Genomic DNA, 22,306 nt, shown 5'->3' with positions numbered 1-22,306 from the left:
TGCACCAGATTGATGCTTTTAACTTCAATATTTAAAAAAAATCTTCCCGGGGGAGCATCCCCCCGGACCCCCTAGAGGAGGTGAGGTCCGCTCCCCACTCGTAAAAAATAGCACTTTACCCCTGCTTATATGCCGTGAGCTGATTATCGAGCCTTCATTATAACAGTCGCGGGTTTTGTGTGTTTGCGTGTGGGGAGTTTTTTTGTGCGTGCTCAGTCCAGCACCTCAGCACCCCCACTCAAAATACCTTCCCGCGCCTCTGGCTGCATGAGATACTGACGGGCTGTCAGAAGAGGGAGAGAGAGGGAGAGAGGAAAAGAGAGCGTTCCGTTTATTATACAGGTGTTATTATCTAAAGTGAATGTTAATTTTGAATAACGTAGTTAATATACTATTAGTGGTTTGTTTAAATGTTTTCATTGTTTTGTTTTTTGTTTGTAGAAGAATACCATTTATTGATATTGTAAAATGAATCCGAACGTTTTGATCTGTTATGATGATACACTGAAATAATTAAAAAAATTAACCCCATTAACTGAGTTTTAAATAGTTTTTTTGTTAAGTCCTAGTAAGTATATAAGGAAAGGATGAAAACTAACAAATTAAACGTTTCAAAAAAGATATCTCTGCGAGTGCTGACTGAACTGAATGTCCTATATGTTTCTCTTGTGTTTCAGGGGTGGATCACATGCAGTGCAGATTTTGCAGATTTGCAAGCTCCAATCAAGAGACTCTTCTAAAACATTGTCGCCTTTGTCACGGAAAAGGTGCGAACTGGCCCTGTATTCACACTGACTGTGTTTGTCAGTCAATTGCAAACTATACTATGCCCTACCACTCCACTACAGGCCCCTCCAACACAATATGCCCCACTTTCCAATCAGTCGCCAACATTTTAATACCAGTTTTTTTTTTCAATTAAAAACATCCAAACTATCCCCTTAAGATGGTGCAGACTTTGAACAAGACAGCTACCCAGGAATTTGCTGCACAGAAAAAACATGACATTGTGTTTACAGTCAAATTACATTGTTTTGTTATTGTGTTTTTCAGATATCTGAAGAATTCCATTGGATCACCAGCAAAGACCTCTTGGGGACCTTCGGTGCAGCCTTTGACAAACATGTGCCTTGCCTGCTGAAACTGTACCGGGCTAGGAAGGGAGCTTTTGGACAGAAGATGGAAGACCTCTTGGAAAAAACTTGATGAAAAAGTGAGTGAAGTGCCTCAATCTAAGAGCATGCAAAAGTTGAGGGGAAAATGGCAGGAGCCGGGTCCACCAAAGCCCTTTCCCCCCGTTTGAAAATATGAAATGCTCCTTCGCCTAACATTTGCAGGAGCAAAAACGCTTTGATGGAAAGGCTTCAGTAAAAGTGGATGTTAAAAGTCATTGCTTGGTGTTCTTAGTTGGTGCAATTTGAGAACTATAACAGTATTTTTAATTTGTAAAAGTAGAAATTAAAATTGTCCGCAGGATAGAGTGGCGAAGTCACGCCCACTTACTTCCGCATTGGGACATTATTCCGAAAAAATAATACATTGAAGTCAATGGAGAGAGAAAACTTATCTTTTGATCCCGTTTGAATTGTGCCATGAATTACACTTATGTTGTTTCTCAATCTTAAAAAATCCTTTCCATGTCAAAAAAATTCAAAGTTTGTCTTAAAACTGTTGAAATATAAGACTATGAAAAATACGCAACTAGAAAGACTACAAATCCCAGAGTCGCGTAAGTGCTGTCATAACTGATGTATTCCCTCCAGATAGCTAAAAATACATTTACTTACTGTACTTACTTACTTTAAGATGCCTGTGTGCTTTGTACCAGGTTGTTATCATATCAGTAATAGAACCTCTTGCTCGTTCTCGAAGAGCAACTAAAACAAAACACCAGAGTGTACCTTGTTAGCTAATGTTAGCTAGCTGACATTAACGTTACACATTACACTCGTGTTACTCACCGAAACCTTGTAAAGCCGGTCCCGCATGCTGGCTCTTACGGAACCGACTAACTCCCCTTTTTTGTATGTACAGCTCTCAACATGCCCAGACTTGTAGTGATTTTCACCTCTTTTAATACTTTTCGCCTCATTCTGAAAGAAAGAGGTGAAATGTACCAACGTGACGGCCATCTTGGTGTTGGTGACGTGTGCAAGACCAGAGTTGTAGTTCATTGAGCGCTTCACACAAAGAAATGTGTAACTTCACAGTTTTACGACACATTCTCATTCTTTTTTTTGACAAAATTATCTTTTAAATTGACAAACATCATATGTGTAATTCGTGGAACAATTCAAACGGGATCGAAAGATAATCTTTTTCTCCCCATTGACTTCAATACATTATTTTTCTGATATAAGGTCCCATGGAGGTCCACCGGAAGGGGAGGGACTTCGCCACTCTATTGCAGTTTTTGTTTTGTTTTGTTTTGCCAGTCTTTTACTGAAGCATGCTACTGGGATCTGACCTGTTCTTTATCCTCCTCATTACTGTACAGAACGTCGGATTTTGTATACATTTACTACGGCACTAAACTAATTGATATGTTTGTGTGTTTCCACTGGGTACTCCTTAGACATCCGACATTGTGTCTCACCGAAAGACAGCAGCACTGAGAGGCCTGCCGAGATGAAACAAACACGTTTCTTCTGGAGTGTTTGGTAAGTAATACTAACTGTAGGAAATAAACATACACAATACAAGTAATATTGCTTAATGTAGCTTAAACATTTTATGACCTCATAGCTTATGCTAATCATTTATGCATAATACACTTTGTGTAAGATTTTTTATTTTGAGCCCAGAGATGTTTTCACCTCATGAACCCGAGCGCGATGAGTTCACCCAAAATTACAAATAAATATCAGCGCTGTTTGAGCAACAGCCAACCCGATACAGCTGGCCATTGTTGTCTGGTGTTCTTTATCAGAAAATACTTCTTTATAGAACTCGGCACAACAAGGTTGGTGGGTGATAGCCGCCGTGCTGTTGAGTTGCAATTATAACTTCCAAAAGCTGAATGTTAAGACTCAGTAGCTTGGTGCTAAAGTTAGAATCAGTGGATATGTATTTTGTCGTTTAGTTTTCCATAGCATTCATTCATGCATATTTTACTTTTCCTCAGGACACTGACCATGAAGAACGATTGCTCAGAGGTGTGTCTGTGGCCATCCTCGCCGTCATTGAAGATGATGATGCCGCCATATCGCCAAATGTGCGAGACGTGGCTGTTGTGTGGGAAGGGACCATTGTACTGCATGACCTACCAGACAACTCTACTGCCTTTGCATACCTCTTTGGCCTACTTTATGCAATGAACATGGATTATCCAAAGGAGATGAGGTATACCTTTGAAGCCATTCAGACTATCTTTTACGAGCTTGGCTCTCGATGCTCGCAGCGCATAAGGTCTCGGAAAACAAAGCTTTTGCTGTGAATTTGAATGGGGAAGCCAGATATGACTTTAATCTATATTTCGCCTGTTCTAGTGCATCGTGGTTAGTGCTCATGTAAAACCTCACAGCATTCATTTCATTTTAAGCATATAAGTTATCTTCTGAAATAGAGAATCAAAGAATGTGTGGATGTGTAAGTTGCCAGTTCAAAAGAGGTTCAAAAGAGGGGGCATATCCAGTATTTCTACTGTTCAAGTTCATTGTTAGTGATCAGGTAAAACTTCAATGTATGTACATGCTTGCACATGCAGTCATTTTAAGCTTGAATTCCCATTTGCCTGTGAAATTGAAATGTGTGGAACTGTGAGTTGCCAGTTGACAAGAGGCACTGGATTGTAATTGTTATATTTGTTTATTTTTAAATTCTTTGATTGTGATGTGCTGAAGAGGCTGAGGCCTGATATATCACAATGATGTCAGGTGTGTTAATCCTATTTTGACCTGATGGATAAAAGCAGAAGCAGAAACGATCCTCAGAATCTGTGTTCAAAGGCCATCATCATTTTCTGTATAAAGCAGCTTTGCTAGATGTTTATTATGTCCAGAAATGTCCTTAACGTGTGCTATGTTGCAAAACGTGCATTTTTTCAAATCCATATCTTCAGCATGTGAAGAATGCATGTTATCAACGTCTAGCAAAGCTGCTTTAAACAGAAGATGATGATGGCATGGGGTCTGCGAGACAGCGAGACACAGAGGAACTCAGCCTGAGCCTACACACACACTCTCACAGCCAGGCTGTGTGTGTGAAAATCCGTTACGTCACTTTACTCAGGAAGTAAGCAATGGAAAAAGAGAAATCCCCAACGAGGCGTTCTGGGGCAGCATAGACAGGTCTTTTCTGTGTTAGAGTTTTACTCCCTACAGGGTGTACTTTGAGGGTTTGTGACTCTGCAGACCGTTTACATGCAGAAAAAGCTACATAACACAAGGGGACGGGTAATAACCAGAAAAGCATGTCATGGGACCTTAAGAGAGAATGTTTTGTGTGCTTGTGGACAAAAGATGTTACAAAATGTGAAAAAAAAATTAAGAAATATAAGCTTGTGGACAAAAGATGTTGATATCATTGAATCGGAATAAATAACTGTATAAATAATGGGCTCTTTTTTTGTTTGTTCATTTTAGTTTATTTTCAATGTTGATTGCAATCTTCAGCGTGACAATATCTCAATGTTGATTCAATGACTTTTTGCAATCTGATAATAACATTGTTTCAATGTATAATGCAATGCATAATATAGTTGAATCAATGTTGATCCAATTCTACATTCTTTCAATGTTGATCATATCATAATTGAATCAAGGTTGATTTATTGTTGGGATTGGTTGAAAATTCAATGTTGTTTCAATGCTGATCATAGCGAGCACATTCACTGTTGTTTCAATGTCGGACTTCAATGTTGAACACAATCTTCAGCGTGAAAATATCTCAATGTTGATTCAATGACTTTTTGCAATCTGGGAAGAGCTCCCTGAACGCTGGTAATAGACGAGTTAGGATCGCGGAGAAATACTCTCCGCAGACCCATTCTCACAGCGTTATAAACTCAATATCAAGCCACACTTATTGTTTTTACTTCGGCTGTGAGTGTTTGTGTGTGCTCAGGATGAGTTTCGCTGTGTCTCGCCGTATCGCCGACCCGGAAACCTGTCCGCTCCTTGCAACGTCCCGACCAATCAGAGCACACTGGGCTCACAGGGAGAGGGGGGCGGGGGAACAGGAGCTCCAACAAGCCGTTTCGGACAGAGAGTGAATACCTGGTAAATACACATACTATACAGAGATGCTGTATGAGAAACCAATGTGATTTTGGAAAATTGTACAATTTAAATCTATTCTAGTAGACCTTAACAATGGCAATATGATCAGTATAAATGGCCATGTCATGGGACCTTTAAGCTGTGTTTAGGCCATGGTTGCCTGTATAAAAGGTTCTCATACAATGTAATGTTTTTGTCTACCTTTCTCTGGTTTTTAAGCGTTGGTAGCAAAGACCGGAAACCTTGAAAGTGAGGCAGACTAAAGTACTGTTAACAGATGTTTGTGTTAGCGTCTTACTTTAATCAAACAATGGGATATGTTTAGCCCTCTACAGTCATCCACAAATGTGCATAATGATCAGGGCCATAAATAGCAGAGGTGGGAGTAAGTCCTACATGTGCAAGTCATGAGCAAGCCAGTCTTGAGTCTGCCCTGGATTCACTTCAGCAGGGTCACAGCATTTCTCCTGTCTAAGCGGTGCTCCCATATGACACTGTCTCATTGTTTTCCTAACTGTGTCTGTGCACAAAGAAATATTGCATCAAAGCCAATACAACGGAATAGTGTATGTACCAGGGCGCATGATATGTGTGTGTGTGTTTGTGTGCAGACAGTGCAACATTAAGATTAAACAAATTGCTTTCATTTGGGAGCACCCACATATACATATGGAGTTAGCTAAATGTGTGTACATTACTGTTCATTGTCATGTCTAAGAAACTTATAGTGAAAGTTTATTCTTTATGTTAGTTTTGTCATGTCCCTTTGTCCTGTGCTTTATGTTTATTCCCTTAATTAATTCTCCCTCTCATTTCAGGCCTCCATGCTCCCCGCCCCCTTCTGTCTCCTGCGTCCTTGATTATTTTCCCCGTCCTGATTTTTTCCACCTGTGTCCCCTTTACCTGTGTATATATTGTGTTAGCTCCCTCCTGTTCATTGTCAGTTCGTTGTCTCTCTATGACATACGTTCCTGCTTACCTCACGGTCTTCTCACGGATCTATGTTATTGATCACTTTTCTAGTTTTCCTCGAAAGAGTGTTTTTGTTTTCCTTGTTTTGATTACTGTGCAAATCCCAGTAAAGTCTTTATTTTGAAACACTATCCGAGTCTGAGTTTGAGTCGTGCAATTTAGTTCATGCCTCAGAGTTCACTCTTTGACATTCATGGTCATTTGAAAACAAATGCCGTTGTCGGACACACACAAACACACCGAACACACACACACAGAGCAGAGCTGAGCAGAGCACAAACACACACACACACATATCATGCGCCTTAGCGACCGGACATGTCCTTCATAAAACGAGTAATAGGGGCGATGCGATACAATTCACCCCTGTTGCGATACAGTTCGATAAGATGCAATTCAACAAGATACAAAATAATGATACTTCAATATGGTACGACAGAGGATTTTTGTTTTATTCCTTATATGCAGCAAATCATAAATTAACAAAAAAGTGTTTTACATATTTGGTTCTCTCTACTAGTACTGCACATCCCGTCATGCTGTTTCTTTTTTACCCTTTCTACCTTAAAAAACCCTCCAGAGTACAGTACAATTGTATAACACCTCACAGTTAAACAATTTAAGGATTGCCTATGATTAACAATATGCAAATAACAACTACCATAGTGCAATGCCCATACAACTGCCAGCCTGATGTGCTTAACAGTTAACACTCATTCATAGGCTAACTCACCAGTGAGCAGAAAGCAGTGGTGTGGTTTCTATATGAACAATAAAGAATACAAATAACCTTTCACAAACAGGTTTAACTGCTTACAATTGTAAGGAAGACATTTAAACTATTATTGGCAGTCCACAGGCTGTTGTAAACTAAACACTACTCTCTCTGACATAACACCTCACTGAGTGATATGAGTCTCATATGTCTAACTTTCAGGTTTTACTTTTCAGAAGCAGACCCCATGTCGCCTCTTTATGTGCGTCGCCACGGCCACCCCCAGCTGAATCCTGGCCACCCTATTGGCCACCCCAAACACCCTCACCACGGGGGCCCAAACTATTTTAGAATATTAAGAAAAAACTGTATAAGTAAACTTTCATCATTCATCAAGAATTAACATTAATAAGACGTTATATCGATAATGTACTCACTAAACTTACAATTCATTTAACTTATTTTCTTCCAAAAGTTAATTATCCAAAGCCTCTGTACACCCCTTTCTATTTACATGTAATGGTTTGGTCCTGCCTCCAAACGCGGTGCAGCACCGCCGGCAAGGGCGCCGGAAGCAGGGGGGCCAGGGGGCCATTGGCCCCCCCACTTTTCAGCCCTGCCCCACATTTTCGCAGCAGCAGATGCCGCGGAAAACTGTACAAATCCCGTTTCAATAATTCCCCTCTACTCTAAAGTCGCATCTAAAACGCGATCTGATCTAGCTGTGTACATTTTGTTATTTTTGATTGTTATATTCAGTCTCACTAGCTTCAGGCATGTTTGAAGCTTGTAAAGGGAAGATGACAGCTCTCACTCCCCACTCTGCTGTTCCTCAGCGCCGCTCCCCCTCCCTCCCGCTGAAATTATGAATGTAAGGTGTATAGTAATCATAGATAACACGGCAGGGTCCGTTACAGTTTGTTTTTATCTGATTTCAAATAAGCAAAGTCTTGGCTTTCAGTACATTAAACTTGTTTCGGCAAATTCAGATGATAAATAGGCCTACAACTTTGAAGCTTGTAACGGAATAATTACAAGCGGAGAACGGAGTAATTTAACGTCACTGCAGGCATAACAACAGCCGGTGTTTCTCGTGAGTCTTTTCCCCGGGAAACAAACACAATACACACAAACGCAAAAATACACAAACACACACGTAGCCTATACACGCGGCGCGGAACACTGTACAAATCCCGTTTCAATAATTCCCCTCTACTCTAAAGTCGCATCTAAAACGCGATCTGATCTAGCTGTGTATATTTTGTTATTTTGTATTGTTATATATATTCAATCTCATTAGCTACACGCATTTTTTAAGCTTGTAAAGGGAAGACCACAGCTCGCCTCTCACTGGCCACTCGGCTCTTCCGCAGCGCCGCTCCCCCTCCCTCCCGCTGAAATTATGAATGTAAGGCATAGTAATCATAGATAACACGGCAGGGTCCGTTACAGTTCGTTTTCATCTGATTTCAAATAAACAAAGTCTTGGCTTTCAGAATATTAAACTTGTTTCGGCAAATGCAGATGATAAATACAGGTTTGAAGTTTGTAATGGCATAATTACAAGCGGAGAACTGAGTAATTTAACGTCACAACAGGCATAACAACAGCCGGTGTTTCCCGTGAGTGCAGTAATCCAAACGAAAATATCTTCCCTCCGTAGTATTTTTGATAATTTGCTCCGCTAATAATCAATCAGATCGATGGATTCCAGAGAAGAGAAACACTTTAAAGGCCTTTTTCTCAAAACGATGACTCTGTAACAGTCATTATATAATGTGACATATTTTGCTTAATATTTGGAGTACAAAAACAATCCTGATCTCATTAGAAAGCTAGGAATCAAAATGTGTCTTCGGGTCAATGCGAACGATTTCGATGGAGCAGGTCACTTTGCATTAGGTAAAATAAAGCAGGCAGACATAACAGGAAGAATATGTACATTTTAACCCAATCAAATAGGACATTGTCACACCATTCAAATGTATCCATGTAAATTACAACCAATAAAAAAGCTTAGATTTGTTTATTTGTTACGTTGTTTACTTTATTTGTTACGTTGTTCTGCTGTGTGTGTCAGCCGTTAACCTAGAGATATAAAGAATATACACACTTGCAACCATGTCAGAAGAACCAGTGCAGAAGAAAACTAAATACGTTCAATCTAAACTTAAATTTAACAACTGGAAGGTCACATCCCTGACTACCACATCTCCGGAGGCTGGACCTTCTTCAAACAGCGAAGCCAGATGAACCCAAAAGCAGCAGCTCTAGTCTGCGGCCGCAGAAACGGTCAAAACCGCCGCCGACCCCACCGCCGCCGTTGTTGAACCGAAACAGGCTGGTTCCAACTGCATGGAGGTTTGCTGTCGGGACATTGAGGCGGTTAAAGCTGTACAGCTAACTATCAGAAAAAAGGAGACCGCTAGTAGATTATTTGGGCAAAGAGAAGGTACTTCAACGCAGAATGGTACAAAAACAGAGTGGTTAATTCTTTGCAAAACCACTAAACGATAGTGATAAATTGCGATGTTAACAACCTCATGATAACCTCATTTTTTTTTATTACTTAGGATCATACCTGTGTTTAGTCTAGAAAAAGGTGAATGTGTGCATTTTATTATAAAATTGTGTATATTTACAGACTGTTGCAAACACTAAGAAGCTTATAAACATCAGGTTTAAAACTAAGAGCTTTACAAAAAAGTAACACAATTAAAGATGTTTGGAGTTTTATTTGAGTTATTCATTTACATTTTTTGTCAAAGAGATGCTGATTTGAAACCGTTGTAGCCGTTACGGCATTTCCTGTTTCTGCCGGAGAGAGGGGAGTTTGTCCCAAAGCTTGCCGCTGTATTTACTCCCTCCATCTGACAGGAGGGAGCCTCATGTGTCACTCCACGGAGTTCACTCCGTCACGGAGGGGGAGTGTCTAGGGCGTAGTTTGGGATTTGGCCATACACACGCACTTTTTTTGGCCCCCCCAATTCTAAAATGAATCCAGCGCGCCTGACCGCCGGCACTTTCTAGCAGAGACTGAGAGCATGTTAGGAGCAGGGATGCTAGTACTTACATGTGAACCATGTCTCAACGACTAACAATGTCAGGCTTTCGAAAGAGAAAAGAAAGGAGAGAAAGACAAGAGAGAGGGACTAAAGGGCGACAGTATGTCACCCAGTTTTTCAAAGAAAAGGTGGGTGTGGTCTATGAGTGGTGGAAATAGAGAACCGCAGTGACGCGTCGTAAAACCCGGAAGTAAACTTCTTCCGGTTCCTTCGCGAAAAACCAATGCAAATTCTCCATAGGATTTTGGAAAATAGCTCGAAATAAGGTCTGTGGTTGACACACATTTAAGAGAGGGATCACGTTTTGTTCAGCCGGATAATCTCCACATGTCAACCCTACTTTTATAATTTTTGAATGATAAATCTAGTCGCCAAAAGCGAAATGCTAACGTTATGCTATAAACGAACTACAAGCCAGTACAGCAGCAGGGTCGCACGACTTCAACGTCACGCCAACTTAAGATCGTTTCAACTGACTTGCACTGAAACTGCACTTTGAACACTTTAAATATATTAACATTTTAAACTGTATACCCCGGTTATCTAGGCCCGTTTTGTTTAATGTATACCACGTTTATCTAGGCCCTTTTTGTTTTATGTATACATGTCACACTGGGAAACGATATTTCGATATTTCTGGATGTATAACACATGTAGAATTTTTGATAATAAAGCTGAGTTTGACTTTCGCGTGCTTTCATATTTTAACAAAGCTTTTCATTTTAGCCACACTGAATTGAACTAGAAGTCATGGCTGTGTCAATTACCAGTCTGATATCGTTTTACAAAGATGACAAGAAGAGTGTAGATAGAGGAGAGAACCAAGTCAGGACACGTTACAGTGCAGCCTAGATGAAGGTGTGCTTACCGGTGTTGTCAGGGCTAGCATGAGGGACAAGGTTTATAGTGTCGGTGAGTAGCGATAGCAAGAGTACCGTTAACCTTTTAAGACCGAGTTAATTTATTCACATTAATTCCCATCAACAAATCAATTGTATGTGTCACATGAAATCTTTATTAGGCAAGGCAAGTTTATTTATATAGCACTTTTCAACACAAGGCAATTCAAAGTGCTTTACAAAAAATGAAAGACATTAAGAAAATGGCATTTAAAATCAGTCATTAAAAAGAAAAGCTAATAAAAGAAACATTAAAAGAAAAAAGACATGGATAAAAGTTACAGTGCAGTCTAAGATATGAATAGTTCAATTAAGAGCAGCGACAAAAAGAAAAGTCTTCAGCCTGGATTTAAAAGTAGTAACAGTTGCAGCGGACCTGCAGGTTTCTGGGAGTTTGTTCCAGATATTTGGAGCATAATAACTGTACGCTGCTTTACCATGTTTAGTTCTGACTCTGGGGACAGAAAGCTGACCAGTCCCTGAAGACCTGAGAGATCTGGATGGTTCATCATTTAGCAGGAGGTCAGAAATGCATTTTGGTCCTAAACCATTCAGTGCTTTATAAACAGCAGCAGTATTTTGAAATCTATTCTTTGACACACAGGAAGCCAGTGTAAAGACTTCAGAACAGGAGTAATGTGATCCACTTTCTTAGTGTTAGTGAGGACTCGAGCAGCGGTGTTCTGAATCAGCTGCAGCTTTCTAAATATTTTTTAGTGAGACCAGTGAAGACACCATTGCAGTAGTCCAGTCTACTGAAGATAAAAGCATGGACACGTTTTTCCAAATCCTGCTGTGACATTAGTCTTTTAATCCTATATATGTTCTTTAGGTGATAGTAAGCTGATTTAGTAACTGTTTTAATGTGACTGTTGAAACCAATAACTAATTTAACCCGCTGACAAGAGAGCCCACCTCCGAAGATCGTGACTGGCTGAGGGACAGACTCGGGGGCAGGTTCTCAGGAATTTCTTGGCTTCTCTCCCCCGAGCCAGAAGAGGAACACTACAGCTTGGACACACTTACTGTTCCTGAAATTATCAAATCTGTTGGGCATCAGGGACCTGAGGCAATTGTGGCAAGCATGGCATTGTCTGAAGAGCAACAGAGGGCAATTCAGGTGTCTACCACTGGTCAGCGAACCAACCCAAACTGGCATTTGTTCAGGAAAGGAAGGTTGACTGCCAGCAACTTTGGAGCTGTCCTGAGGTCAAAGCGTGTGACTGCTTCCTTTATTGCCAGGGTGCTAGGGCAACAACAGGCCCTTGATGGTGTTTTGTCTGTACAGTGGGGGACTATGAAGGAATGTGAGGGCGTCAGGGCATTCACCACTGCAACTCAGATGCAGGTCCATGAGTCAGATTTGTGGCTCTCCCTATCAGGATTGTTGGGGGCATCTCCGGATGGTCTGGTAGGGTCTTCCGCTGTGCTGGAGGTAAAGTGTCCCTACGGAGCCAGGGAAATGACAATTAGTGAAGCATTGAAAATCAAGGGCTTCTTTGTCAGTAAGGAAGGAGAAACATTCAGCCTGCGTGAGGAACATCCTTACTGGCACCAAATGCAAGGTCAGCTTCACCTCACTGCAAGGAAGAAGAAATACAAAAATTGTGAATTGTTTTTAATTTACATTTACTCGCCTTTGCAATGTTGTGGTTGTTAGAGTGTTAGGTTTCCTGTCAGCTCGTCTGTTGAGAAGATATAAAATATAGTTTCATGGAAGTCACACCGTCACATATACTGTAATAGCATTAAGACATACAGTACATAGGCTAAAACAAAACATCTAAAGATATAACCTTGCACTTTGATAAGTCTCGTGAACATTTTCACTATTTTGACATTTTTATAGATGAAAATTGAACAAAAGAAATAAATGGTAGATTAATCCATATTGAAAATAGGTGTCAGCTGCTACACTAATTATAATAGTTATATTTCTTAATTAATTAAGATAAGATATTACTGTATTGATCCCAATTTGGGAAATGTTTGTGTTGCAGCAGCATAAGAAGAAAAACAAAATATAAGTTATTATATATACAAAAGTATGTGAGGGATGGAATATTAAATTGAATATAAATGTAAAATGTACATGTGATTTTACGTCCAAGAGAAGCTATGGAGCAGAGTTCTCTGCCAGCCAGAGGTGATTTATTATTAGTTCAATATGTCAAACTGATTTCCCTGACTACAATCTTTAGATACATGGTGAAACGTTATGCTGCTTGTACTAATAAGACTTATCATATAAGCCACACAGGTTTTAATAGGATGTATTCATTATCTTTACTTATGTTGCGGTCTTTTCATCAGCGCCATCTCTATAACGGCGATACAGTCACTAACCTTTATTTACATTTCACCGTGACATGGACAAAAATGTAACGTCAGCTTACCTCATGGCACGAATCCAGACTCTCCTTTGGAAAACATTGGCCGGGAAACGATAGAACAAGCACGTTTCATGCGAAGACCTGTGGCTGCAACCCGGAGCAAAGCAACAAACCATTGCGTAGCTAACTAGTAGCGCTAGCTTTAGCTAACGTTAGCCAACGAAACGAACTGCCGAGTAAAATTGGAAAACACTGGTAATTAATTATTCTATAATTTGTAAAACTACGTTGTTAAAAACGACAATTTCAAAAATACAGATTCTAATGGTCAGATATACAGGACTGTCTCAGAAAATTAGAATATTGTGATAAAGTTCTTTATTTTCTGTAATGCAATTAAAAAAACAAAAATGTCATACATTCTGGATTCATTACAAATCAACTGAAATATTGCAAGCCTTTTATTATTTTAATATTGCTGATTATGGCATACAGCTTAAGAAAACTCAAATATCCTATCTCTAAATATTAGAATATCATGAAAAAGTATACTAGTAGGGTGTTCAACGAATCACTTGAATCGTCTAATTAACTCGAAACACCTGCAAGGGTTTCCTGAGCCTTGAAAAACACTCAGCTTGGTTCAGTAAACTAAATCACAAGTATGGGGAAGACTGCTGATCTGACTGCTGTCCAGAGGACCGTCATTGACACCCTCCATCAGGAGGGTAAGACACAAAAAGAAATTTCTCAAAGAGCAAGCTGTTCACAGAGTGCAGTTTCAAAGCACATCCACAAAAAGTCTGTTGGAAGGGGGAAATGTGGCAGGAAACGCTGCACAACCAAGAGAGATGACCGCAGCCTTAACAGCATTGTGAAGAAGAGTCGCTTCCAGAATTTGGGGGAGCTTCAAAGACAGTGGACTGAAGCTGGAGTCCAGGTATCAAAAGTCACTGTTCACAGACGTGTCCGGGAAATGGGCTACAATAGCCGTATTCCCATGGTCAAGCCACTTCTGAACTCAAGACAACGGAAGAGGCGTCTGACTTGGGCTAAGGAAAAGAAGCACTGGACAGTTGCACAGTGGTCCAAAGTCCTCTTTTCAGACGAAAGCAAGTTTTGTATTTCATTTGGAAGTCAAGGCGCCAGAGTCTGGAGAAAGGCTGGAGAGGAGCAAAATCCAAGTTGCTTGAAATCCAGTGTGAAGTTCCCACAGTCAGCGATGGTTTGGGGAGCCATGTCAGCTGCTGGTGTTGGTCCACTGTGTTTCATCAAGCCCAGAGTAAATGCAGCTGTGTACCAAGAGATTTTAGAGCACTACATGCTTCCGTCTGCTGAAAAGCTCTATGAAGATGAGGAATTCATTTTCCAGCATGATCTGGCACCTGCCCACAGTGCCAAAACCACCAGTAACTGGTGTACTGACCATAGCATTACTGTCCTCGATTGGCCTGCAAATTCCCCTGACCTGAACCCCATAGAGAATATGTGGGGTATTGTGAAGAAGAAGCTGAAAGACACCAGACCCAACAATGCTAATGAGCTAAAGGCCGCTATTGAAGCATCCTGGGCATCCATAACACCTCAGCAATGCCACAGGCTGATTGCCTCCATGCCACGCCGCATTGATGCAGTAATCCGTGCAAAAGGATTCCCAACCAAGTACTGAGTGCATTAATGGACATTTTCAAATGTTTGATTGTGTTTTGCTGTTATAAATCTTTTTTTTTTACTTGGTCTGAGGAACTATTCTAATTTTTTGAGATAGGATTTTTGAGTTTTCTTAAGCTGTATGCCATAATCAGCAATATTAAAATAATAAAAGGCTTGCAATATTTCAGTTGATTTGTAATGAATCCAGAATGTATGACATTTTTGTTTTTTTAATTGCATTACAGAAAATAAAGAACTTTATCACAATATTCTAATTTTCTGAGACAGTCCTGTAGATATACAGATACTAAAGATAGGCAGGTACTTGCTTTCAAGCAGAACACAGGGGAAAACAAACTTAGCGGGAGTGTTTACGTGTTCGGCGTAATGACGTACAACGGCCTCGACAATTTCTGTAGTCCTATTCAGCCATTCGGTAACAACCATCGTTTTTCAGACACGTAAACTCTTCAAAAGGGGTCACTGCTGATGTGTTTAATGTCGTAGAACAAAACGTCAATTACCTCTTAAATTTGTGTCAACCACAGACCTTATTTCGAGCTATTTTCCAAAACCCTATGGAAAAAATGCATTGCTTTTTGAGGAAGGAACCGGAAGTGCTAAAAATGCTAACTTACTTCCGGGTTTTACGACGCGACACTGCGGTTCTCTATGTGTCTGTCAGCTACACGTAGTCCATTGTAAATAATAATTGTTATGTTTTTTTTTTACTAAGCTGACATTAAGTACTGTTAATATCTATACATGTTTTTAATTTCACTCCTCTTTTAGCTGACATTTAGGAAATGCAGGTACATGTTTAGCAGCTATTCATACTAAATCAGTTGTCCCTCCCCTGGTGGCAGGACCAACAGATCCATCTCTAGGCTCAGCAGCCCTGTCCCCCCATAAGTGTTATATTTTCACAGCTCAGTGTCAGTAAATATTGTGCGGTTAGTATTGGACTACAAGATAGATATGCAAGCATGTACAGGTAGAGTTATTTAAAGGAGGGGTGGGGAATGTTAAATATGTTCTTTATTCTCGCGTCCAGGAGAGAAGCTTTAAAATGAGACTAAATGGAGTCTCTGAAAAGATTCAAATGGGATACTTTAATTAAAAAAGGCGCGGTAGTGTTACAGACAGAATATTGTTCCGGCAGAAAACAGCTGTGATCTGGTTCTCCTGAGCAAGAAGAAGACAGCGGATCTCTCCTCCGGCGCTGCTATATATATCCCCTGCTGGCTCCTCCCCGCCAGCCGGCTCACCTCGTCTCCAATGTCCGTTATTGCATTTAAACAGAGGATAGGTTCTTTTCACATTCAATATATGCTTAACACGCCGTTTCTCCTCATATTCTCTTTCATCACTTTTCATTTAACACATTCTAAACGCTGTAATCAATACTCTAAACCAGTGGTTCCCAAACGGTGTGCCGCGGCACACTGGTGTGCCGTGAGGCAAGTCCAGGTGTGCCGTGGGATTTTGTGACAAACATACGTTATTATTGCAATATACAACTACACAAAAAATAATTATTTTTTTATTTACTATATCAGTACTTTGTATGCACACATTTCATAATACAGAGGCAAACTCTATACCTAAAAACGATTATTTAAAAAATAATCCTCACAGAACCCCGTATTCCGCTGTTAACGCAGTTGCGCAGGTGGGATTTATAAGACTGACACATCAAAGGCTGAAGGACAATATTAAAACTGAGAAACAAGCAAGCGGGAAAATGGAGCGCTTTCTTGTGCGGAGCAAACCAGCAACCACCAGTGTAGAGACTGCCGACAACCCACCACCGAAAGAGAAGAGGAAAAAAACTGTCAGCAGACAGTACCATGACAGTTATCTGTCTTATGGCTTCATTTGGACCGGGGATGTGAACAATCCTCAGCCCGAGTGCGTCGTCTGTCGGGAGAAGTTAGCTAATGCTAACATGGTTCCAAGCAAGCTGAAAAGGCACTTGGAAACCAAACATCCCGCCCATGTTCACAGTAACTTGGACTACTTCAGAAGAGCGCGGGATCTGAACCAGAGGCAGCAAGGACGTTTGTTGGATTCTGTGAAAGTGTCTGATAAGGCAATGGAGGCGAGTTACATGCTAGCGGAGCTCATTGCAAAGCAGAAGAAGCCTCACACAATAGCGGAGACACTCATCCTCCCTGCTTGCAAAATACTTGCAGGTGTCATGCTGGGTCCAGATGCCGCAAATGAGCTATCGAAAGTGCCGTCGTCTGATAATACGATCAAAAGAAGAATCGACGACATGTCCGAAGACATTGAGGAACATTTGGCAGAGAAACTGCAGGCGAGCGGCAGATTTTCCCTCCAAATAGATGAATCTACGGACATCAGTGGGGCTGCCCAACTTCTGGCAAACGTCAGATATGTTGATGCTGACTCCATCAAAGAGACATTTTTATTCTGCAAAGAAATGGAAAGCCACACCACGGGAGAGGAAATATTCAGGGTAACTAATGACTATTTTAAAGAGAACAGTCTGACCTGGAATATGTGCGTCGGTCTTTGCAGATGGTGCGGCGAGCATGACGGGGAGAGTGAAAGGATTCATTGCTAAGGTGAGGGCACAAAACCCACATATCGTGACAAACCACTGCATTCTGCACCGAGAGGCATTGGTTGCCAAAACCATGCCCCCGGAGTTGACTGAGGTGCTGAATCAGGCCGTGCAGATGGTGAATTACATAAAATCAAGGCCCCTGAAATCTCGCCTCTTCTCCCAGCTGTGCGCCGAGATGGGAACCGACCACCAAAGCCTGATCCTGCACACAGAGGTACGTTGGCTGTCACGGGGGAAAATCCTATCCCGTCTTTATGAGCTTCGGGAACAGCTTTTGGAGTTTTCAGGTGAAAACGCTGTCCCACATAAAGACAAGCTCGCGGATGAGAGGTGGTGCGCCAGGCTGGCTTACCTCGCAGACATATTTGGGCATCTGAACGAGTTAAACGCCAAGCTTCAGGGAAGGAATGAAAACATTTTATCGTCCACAGATAAGATTCGGGGGTTTATGGGCAAACTTCTCCTGTGGCAGGAGGCTTTGGAGCAGGGCTCCATGGACATGTTCCCGCTGACATCAGCTGCGCCGCAGGCAGCTAAGGAGCGCGCTGTGTATGCGGAACACCTTCAGACCTTAAAAGAGAGGTTTGAGCAGTATTTTCCACGTGTGGCTGACATCGAGGACTATGACTGGATCCAAGACCCATTCCACCAGGAATCCTCCACAGAGAAGCTCTCCATGAAAGAGAGAGAGGAGTGCGCAGAGCTCCGTGTGGACCGCACACTGAAACTCAAATTCAGTGAGCTCCCACTGGATCAGTTTTGGTTGGCTTCTGCATCGGAGTACCCAAGCATCTCCCACCACGCGATTGAGCAACTACTTCATTTTCCCACTACCTACCTGTGTGAGCTGGCGTTCTCTACTCTGACTTATATGAAGAACAACAGCAGGTCACGGCTGTCTGTTGAACAGGACTTGCGAGTTGCCCTCTCTTCAGTGCCACCGAGGATTAAAAAAATCTGCGCGCCCCGACAGGCACATGTATCCCATTAATCTGTAAATAGGCAAATTTTAAAATAGCACATGTTTCAATGCTGATTGGTGAAATGTTATATTCATAATTTGTAGTTCAGGACCATGTTTCCTTGCATTGACAGTTCTCTGTGCTGAGTTTCTGCTGAGTTTCCGTTGCCTCATTTTTAATTTTGTGACCTGTCTGGTTTAAGAGTGTGTTGCTGCTTTGATGAAGCCTAATTTGCTAAAGTTTAATAAATTATATAATATATATAATATATATATTATATATATATATATATTTATATTTATAAATTAATTTAAAAAATTTTTCGTTAATAAATATTTCATGAGTAATATAGTTGTCTTTGTCACATTTTATTTGCCATTAGTAAATAAGTATGCACATTTACAGATATTTTACATGATATGAGTGATAACACGTGTTATAAGGGCTATTTTAGGGTAGGTGTGCCTTGAGATTTTTACTTGTCCTTTGGTGTGCCTTGGGCCCAAAAAGTTTGGGAACCACTGCTCTAAACAATACTTCTCGGCTCGTTTGGTTTCCGGTCATTCCGGATGTTGCCACATGCTACTCTCGTCTGTAAACAATAATGTATTCAAATAAACTGTACTTTCATTTAATATTCAACATGGTAGTATCTCGACATCTATCGTTGTAGTGTTAAATCAGTAGGTTTCGGTTTTCACCACACCAAGTCATTTCGCTTCTCAATTCACCTCTTTAGGAAATCGTATATTAGCCACATGCTACATGCTAACCGTAGATGAAGGATTTTCAGAATAAAAGCTTAACTGCTTGTGCACAAGAATTTCTGGTTTTTCAGTATAAAAGAGCGTTTAAACTGACGGTATGTTTAAGCTACATTATACCATCAAAACATTGATTTTAATTTCTAACAGTCCCTCCTTACACACCTAAAAGGTGTGTATAATACTGAAATCAATGAGTTCTTCATCTGAACTTCGCATAGTACATATCTCATATTACAAACATACAATCTAAATGGAATGGTTCAATAGGCTTAACTTTACAAAAATACAAAATAAATTATTTGCCTGGTTCAAACCTAAAAGTTGTCCCTTGTGTATAACTTCTAGTGTTTGCATTCAATATCATTCTTCAAAATAGCAGCAATGGCTTGGTATCAGAACATTTCTTCCTCCCTCCTTTCACAGAAACCGTTCTCATACCACACTCAGTGTTAAGGCACTTGTTTTTACAAAGTGAAAAGAAACAAACCATTTTAGAATAGCAATGATTTATACAACATGAAATCTACCATATTAGAATAGTATAAAATAATAAAGTCAAATAAAATGGACTATCTTAGAATAGTGTAAAATTAATTGGAATAATAAAAATATTAAAAATATACTATCTTGGAATAGTATGAAGTAAATTGAAATGGATTCACTCCATTTTAATTTTGCTCACTTCTTCACATGATTTCATCATTTAAAGAATCACATCGGCTGGACATTCATTGATCAATCTCATCTCCGAACATCCATATCATTTAAACTAACTCATCATTGTCATCCACATCTGTATACGGGGTGGGTCGTCTTGTTCTGCTAGCATTTGTAACCGTCTCCTCCTGAGAAATTTACCCTCCCTCCTTTCATACCATTTAAGGTATGAAAGTAATATGTTCTCTAGAAGGGGCCGTCGTGATCAATCGGTACGTTCTACTCTGGGGTACGGCATTCTAGACAGTCATTTCTGGGAGAAGATTTTGGTCAGTTACAACAGTTGTAGAGTTTCATCACTTAAAAGTTCCTACTCAGTACCTTTGGGTGGTCTGTTCTAATGCAGTGATAGAGTCCCTGGAATGGTGTGAAAACTTGTGGAATATCAATAACTCATTATACTAATTTATTTTCAATTATGGTCTACTTAAATAACTATGCTAACCCCTTTTACAGTGTGTGGAACCTTGGGTGCCCGAGCATGTGATAATTACTCCCTCCTTTAACAAGGATTTTAAAAACAGAAGTCATTTCATTAATGGTTTGTAGTTTAATTCAGGAATTTACACCTATGGCAGATATGTTTCTCCTTTAAATAACATCTCTAAAAGTCAGGTCATCTGGTGAATGGATGACCTTTAGGAGCTGGTGGCGCTTGTCTTTTAAAACTCATACTCTGGTGCTGTGCGCTCCCTCTGAAGCTGCAAGTAAGATTTAAAACATCTGCAGGGTGGGTTGAGCGACCCCTTCTCCCTAAACGATGTTTGTTGTAACAAATATGCACCATCACAATGAGTGATCCAAGGCCCCCCATGTATTACTCCCAACTACATTAGTTTTTTTTTAAAAATTAAACTTTGCTTTCGCTCTTTGCCCAGTGTCATTTTAAAACTCTACATCTTGGACGAAAAACAAATGTTATTTCCACCTTAATCTTCCCTCCTGAGGTAATAACCATGCTACAATGGAGAAATCAATACTCTAGATTGGAATACAATCTTTGGCTTGGTACTAGCTCTACCTTTAACATTTTCCATACAAATAAAGATTTGTCTGCTTTTATAGAGTGGTTACTAAAACCATCCCTTTAAACTGTAGGTCTATACTGTAACAAGTTCAATCTTCCCCAAATTCACACATGAATAAAAAAAACTCTTAAAGAATAATTTGTTCATATGATGAAAAGATTGAATAATATGTTCTACCCTCAGTGTGTTTTTAGGGTTATTTAATAGTTTCCTCTTTTTTCTTTATAAATTCACCAATTGATTAATTCATGGCTAATAAATCTTTTTCTTTACGTATTTCTCGTTGGTGAATAAGTGTGTTTATGTGTAAACTCACTCACTCCCGTTTTCCTTCTCTCCCCCTCTGGTTGTCAAGCCACGACCCCCTCACATTCTGCCGGACCATGCCAACTCCTCCGTTCTTTCCTCTCCTCCGTCCACCTTCTCCTCAGTCCATCTGCTCTTGGATCCTTCCGCTGTAACTCTTTTCAGTGTCCCATCTGCTTTGCTTTTCATCTCCTCCTTTACAGTCTCTACTTTGTTGCATGGAGGGCGTATTCCGCTCTCATGTCCCACACTCTGCTCTTGTGCCCAAATCTTGTGGCTCAGCTTGGAACTTCATGTCCTGTGGGGGACCGATGAGAGTGTGACTTTTTATGTCACCTGGTTTTGGTTCTTGGTGCCTCAGGTGGAGATAGTTCTGGATGCAGCGTTGGAGTTGTTGGTTCAGCTCTGGTTCTCTGCCTGTTCTATGGAGGAGGAGGAGTCTTCCGTGGTGAGGTCTTTTGTCTGCTTGGACGATGGGGTCGTAGCGTTCTGACAAGCGGAGAGAGAGAGAGAGAGAGATCTCGGGACGCATTATCTATAGTTAATTCTAACACACTGAGGTAAAATAAATCCAACCTTTTCCACTCTATTTTCCTAATCTTACTATCCATCTTAGTTGTTAAATGTCATCTAAACACAATTCATGTCTACTAATAATTTTACCATATCCCTAAACATTGCCTTCACCCACTGTAACATGTTTATTCCAATTAACTCTTTCAGGAAACAATTTTCTTCTATACATTTAAATACATAGATGTTTCAAGCACCACATATTTCACACACTATAAAGGAACGTCTCCATATTTTCTCCATCACTTTAAATCTCACTGTTATTTAGAACCTTAGTAACTTTTGTGACTGGACATATCTGCAATGTCGCCACTATCTGCTGGGGAATCTTGTTCATAGAGTTTGTACGTACAAAGCTGTACTTGTGGGTTAGTAGCCTGTGTCTAACAATCATTTTCAATAATTGTGCTCAGGTCACCGATCGGTTGTTCATAGCTTAACAGGGGGTGTTTCTGGTACAGACTAAAACATGGATCCAGTGTATTTAGAGATTCCCCTAATCTG

The 22,306-nt window shown here is 40.4% G+C and overlaps 2 long non-coding RNA genes across 2 annotated transcripts; one reads left to right on the top strand and one right to left on the bottom strand.

The window, feature by feature from the left end:
• Positions 1 to 685: 685 nt before the first annotated feature.
• LOC307030844 lies at positions 686 to 2,661 on the top strand. Its single transcript, XR_013805805.1, has 3 exons — positions 686 to 767; positions 1,054 to 1,213; positions 2,576 to 2,661. It is a non-coding gene; the product is annotated as an uncharacterized lncRNA (long non-coding RNA).
• A 9,008-nt stretch (positions 2,662 to 11,669) lies between these two features.
• LOC307030056 lies at positions 11,670 to 13,450 on the bottom strand. The gene is made up of 3 exons (XR_013805513.1): positions 13,267 to 13,450; positions 12,508 to 12,555; positions 11,670 to 12,316 (listed from the first exon to the last, which is right to left on the bottom strand). It is a non-coding gene; the product is annotated as an uncharacterized lncRNA (long non-coding RNA).
• Positions 13,451 to 22,306: the final 8,856 nt, after the last annotated feature.

Source organism: Notothenia rossii (genome assembly GCF_949606895.1).
Source record: "Notothenia rossii genome assembly, chromosome: 2".
NCBI lineage: Eukaryota > Metazoa > Chordata > Actinopteri > Perciformes > Nototheniidae > Notothenia > Notothenia rossii.
Note: the sequence above shows the minus strand (reverse complement) of the source record. Positions and strands in the feature narration are given on the sequence as shown.